A 5,555-nucleotide genomic window follows, 5' to 3' on the forward strand; every position below is an offset into this window, starting at 1 on the left:
AGTTCTCTGCTGATATGCTGTTCTAATCGTTTTTGGAAGATTCTACTGAAGATTATCCAATTTAAAAGTGATATATGGTAGGATATTATGGTTATCACAAGAGTCCAGAATTAAGGTTGCATAGTGGAGTGTGCTCGGGGCAGTGGGAGGGGTGCAGGGGGATTGTATACCAATGAAAGAATTTTTCTTTTACATTTCAAAGAGAGGAGCAAACTGGGGAGGGGGTCGCTGGACAGGGAGAAAAGTGCAACAATAAATGAATGGAAATCCAAAATCTCCGTAAATGTTCATTAAAACTAATAAAATAAAATAAAAACCTAAAAAAAGAGAAGTTAAAAACAAAAAGAAATGGAATGGAGTAGTCATTTGGTTGCCTGACAACATGCAGAGCAGCCAATGAGCAGAAGCCCATCCCCTTCAATGTAGGGATTGATTCAGGCTTATTAATTAGCATGTTGTGTTTCCTTCTACACATAGTGACTGGTTCCAGGTGCCTTAAATTGATTGAGTCAGAGGAAGTCTGGGATTTTTGTTCCATGGTTACAGAGGAGACGTTTACAGTTGTCATTTTTGTGTCTCCACATTCTTATCTCTGTCTCTGTCTTCATTAGTCTCTTCCTTTATTATTCTCTGTGTCTGTCTTTTAAAAAACAATTAATAAAAATTAAAAGAACAATTAATAGGCCTACAGGAAAGAAATGCTGAGCAAATTATGTGAAAAGTTGCACTCTATGAAGAAGAATGTGTCGTTAGGATTGGAGAAAGACTCATCAATCTGGGTGATGCAGATGTCACATTCTTCATAGAGTCCAACAAATTGAAGCTGTCAACAATTTCATCTTGCTTGGATCTATAATCAACACCCTTGGTACCAGCAGTCAGGAGATCAGGAGATGTATTGCACTAGGAAAGTCTGCAATCAGGGACCTCTCCAAATTAGTGAAGAGCAATGATGTCAGTTTGTGGACTTAGGTGCACCTGCTTTAGACCATGGTCTTTTGAATTACTTGCTATGCATCTGGGAGCTGGACAAAAATAAGGATGACAGAATAATAGGTGCCTTAGAGCTGGTGATGTTGGAGAATAGTTCTGAATACCCCATGGGCTGCCAAAAGAACAAACAAATATGTCTTGAAAAAAGTGCAGCCAAAGTGCTCCTTGGAGGCAAAGATGATAAAGCTTTGTCTCACATATTTTAGGCATGTTGCTAGGAGAGGCTATTCCTTGGAAAGGGTCATCATGCTTGGAAAGGTTGAGGGCTGGCAAAAGAAAGGAAGACCCTCAACCAGAAGCATTGACGTAGTGACTGCTACAATGAGCTCAAGTGGCTAAAAAGGATGGCACAGGAGAGGGGAGGGCTCACGTCTGTTTACTCCACGCACCTAACAACAACAGGAGAGAAATGGAAGCCAAGTGGAAACCACAAACATTGAAAAGAAGCTAAAACCAGAAAAGTCTGAGCTTTTTAAAAAATGTGTCCTGAGTTGACTTATGGGACCAAACATTAGTCTACAACATTTCCATTTTGAGAGGCAGTAAAATTCCAGTTGTTTAAGTAATCATGCTTGTATTTTTGTTTTCTCTTGTCAACATGGAAATTCCCAATTTGAGAATCTAGATTAAGATCTTGTTGTTGTTGTTGTTACGTGCCGTTCAGCGACCCTATGCACAACATCCCTAAACTCTGCTCTGTCCTGTGCCAATCGCACCGTCTCCAAAATACCCATCCCGGTCACCCCAGTCACTGAATCAATCCACCTCATAGGGGGCCTCCTAGAGTTAAATTTTTTTCTTCATCTACAGCGATGACCAGCACAAAACCAGCCACAGAAGACACATTTGAATCTGTGGGATGAAGATATGAATTATTCCACTGTTCCCTTCTAGTGCTGGTAGGAACTGTGCCCCTTTCCTCCTAGTTCTGGATTTTCCGCAGTGGGAGAGACCACAGCTGTGCTGTGTGACCCAGGTAAGTTACTGACCTTCTCTGAACCTTTAGTGGCTTTTAATTAAGGTTAAGTGGAGGGAATCATTTATCCAACATACAGGGATAGACACCAGTATGATCCATCCATTCTGAACTGAACTGTGTCTCCCCTAAAGATGGGTTGGATCCCTACTCTGTGTACTTCAAAATGTAATCCTATTAAAAAAAGGAGTTTCCTTTTAATACACTGATGAGATCAAACCAGTATTAAGCAGGTCTTAAACCTAATCCCTTCTGAATTATAAAATACTAGAATAGACATGAAGACAGGCATGTAGGGGAAGACAGATGCCATATGAGGATCATCTGTGAATCTAGTAACTCTAAGAAATCTTGTGGTAGCAGAACTAAAAATAAAAAAGACAAAAAAAAAAAGACTTGTTGCATTGAGGAAATGTACTGTCAAGGATCTATCTACAAATGTAAAGAGCAAAGATGACAGTTTAAAGACTAAGGGGCACCTGACCTAAACTGTGGTCTTTTCAATTGCTTTCTATGCATCTGAAAGTTGGACAATGAATAAAAGTGACAGAGGAAGAATCAATGCCTTTGAATGACAGCATTTGTGAAGAGTATGGCCTATCCTATGCACTGCCACAATAACAAATCTGTCTCAAAGAAAGTGCAACCAGAGTGCTCTTCAAAGGCAAGGATAATGAAACTTAGTATCACTTTAGATATATATTCAGGAGGAGCCAGTTCTTGGAGAGAAACCTCATGCAGAAAAAAAATCAAAGGTCAACAAAGAAAGGGAAGACGCTTGATAAGATGGATGGCACAGTGATTCCCACTGTGGGCTTGAGCGTGACAGAGATCAGGAGGTTGGCAAAGGCGAGGGCAAGGTGCAGATCTGGTGTTCACGGAGTCGCCATGAATCGAAGTTGACTTGATGGCACCTAGCAAGACTTTGATTTGAGATGTTAGCCTCTAACACAGGTGAGAAAAATGAATTGCTATTCTTGAAAGTGTTACAAAGCATTGGATAAACAATTTCCCCATAAACCCAAAGGTGACTCTGCTTTTCTAATTCATGGAAGTTTTTTACTTAACACATTAATTAACACTTAACACTTGTTTCTTTCCCAAGTGCTTTTACACTGGAAAGCAACTTTTCCTACTATGCTAAGTTGAAAACCTAAACTTTGTCATCATGAAGATTCTAAAGAAAGAGCTACTCTACTTTTAATGCTGGTCATTTCCTGCGACCTGTGCATGATGTCATGGCTGAACCCTAAGGTATTTGTTAAAAGAGAGACTATGCAGATCAAAAGCACAAGAAGATACCATGGCACTCCTCATTCGAATGTCAAAGGGGTATGTGGGGGTGTGTGTGAGAGAGAGATAAAGATAGAAAACAGGAGGTATAAGGGAGGTTGGAGAGAAATAGGTACACATGTCCATGGCTGCTGGGGATGTAAAATGGTACAGGAAAACAGGTTAGCAGGACTTTAAAAGTTGAACACACAATTACCAAGTGAACCAGCCATCCTAATCCTAGGCCTACCTCTGAAGTAAAAGGCGAAAATGCAAACGGAAACCTATCTGCCAACGTTCGTAGCAGCACTTTTCAAACGAGCCAAAAGATGGAAGTGAACCCAAAATGCACATCAGTAGATGAATGGATAAACAGTGTGGGCCATCCACACAATGGAATATTACTCAGCTATAACGAGAAATGAAAGTTGGACGCTTGCCACAACATGGATGAATCATGAAAACAGCATGCCGAACGAAACAGTCACCAAAGGATAAAGACTGCCAATCTCATAAATAGGAAATAGCTGCAATAGACAAATGTATAGAGATCAAAGTTAATTAGTGGTTACAGGGGTGGCTAAAATAATTATTTAGGAAGCAGTGAGTTTCTGTTTATGGTGAATTTGGTAGTAATTATGGGTGATGGCTGCACAACATGATTGATATGATTAATGTGTTGTTGTGGTTGTTAGGTGCCATCAAGTTGACTATGACTTATAGCGACCCTATGAATACTAGATTGAAACTATGCCCTATCTTATGCCATCCTCCAGCTCTTCATCATGTTCAAGTGCACTGTTGCAGTCACTATGTCAACCCATTTCCTCTCTTCCCCTGACCCTCTACATTTCCAAGTCTCTCCAAGGACTGATGCCTCTTGACAATATGCCCAGCATAAGAGGAAGTTTTACCCTTTTGCCACTAATGGCACCCTGGATCCACTATGTCCAAGTCAGATGTATTTGTTCTTTTTGCAATCCACTAAATACAAAGACAATTCTTCTTTTGTCTTCCTTATTCAAGGTCCAACTGCACCTGGATAAGAAACAACTGAAAATGCCATAGCTTGCACTATAGTCTTTAAACAGATATCCTTGCTCTTACCACTTTGGAGAGGCCCTTGATGGCACATGTGTCCAATGCAACATGTCTTTTGAGGTTTTCACTGCTGCTGTATGGATCGTGGATCCAAATAAAATGAAATCATTGTTGAAAACGTCAGTCTTTTTTCCATATATTAGGCTGTTGCCTATTCGTTCAGTTTTGAGGATTTTCGTTTTCTTAATGTTGAGGTATAATCCATATTGAAGGTAGCTCGTCTTTGATCTTTTTCAATAAGTGTTTCAAGCAAAATTGTGTCGTCTGTATAATGTTTGAGGTCACATTCTTCTTCATACACTTCAGCTCAGGTTTAATAAGTATGGAGAAAAGGTTGTTGTTGTTGTTGTTGTTGTTGTTATGTGCCATCGAGTCACTTGCGACTCATAGCAACCCTGTATACAACAGCCCTAAATCCTGCTCTGTCCCGTGCCAATCGCACTGTCCTGATACACCCATCCCAATTAGCCCAGTCACTGAATCAATCCACCTCATAGAGGGCCTTCCTCTCCTGCACCATCCCTCCACCCTCCCAAGCATGATATCCCTCTCCAAGGACCGGTCCCTCCTTACAACATGTTCAAAGTATGTCAGACAAAGCCTCAGAATCCTTGCCTCCAAGGGGCAGCTTGGTTTAACCCTCTCAAGGATAAATCTGTGTGTTTTCTTAGCAGTCCATGGTACCTTCAATACTCTTCTCCTGCACCACAGCTCAAAGGTATCAATTCTCCTTATATCCTACCTAGTCATTGCCCAACTCTCTGATGCATAATAAGTGATTGCAAAGGCCATGGCCTGTATCAGACGCACCTTAGCTCCTTGTTATTTTGGGGTTTCCCCCCTTGTTCTTTTTGAATGACTGCTCCTTGGTCTATGCACATGTTTTGCATGAGTATAATTAAATATTTTTAAATCCTCATTCTTCTCAATTCTTTCTGTATTTATTATTTTGTGTTCAGTTGAATGCCTTTTCATAGTCACTAAAGCACAAGTAAGCATCTTTCTGGTATTCTCTGCTTGTAGCTAAGATCTATTTGACATCAGCAATTATATCCTTCATTCCATGGCTGCTTCTGAATCCATCTTGTATTTCTGGCAGTTAATTCCCCATTGATATACTGCTCCAGTTATTTTAAAATAATCTTCAGTAGCATTTTACTTGCATGTGATATTAATATTACACAGAGAAGAGTATTGAATATACCATGAACTG

The sequence above is a fragment of the Elephantulus edwardii genome, unplaced genomic scaffold (assembly GCF_000299155.1).
Source record: "Elephantulus edwardii isolate Elephantulus edwardi_28Jun2011 unplaced genomic scaffold, EleEdw1.0 scaffold00226, whole genome shotgun sequence".
Taxonomy (NCBI): domain Eukaryota; kingdom Metazoa; phylum Chordata; class Mammalia; order Macroscelidea; family Macroscelididae; genus Elephantulus; species Elephantulus edwardii.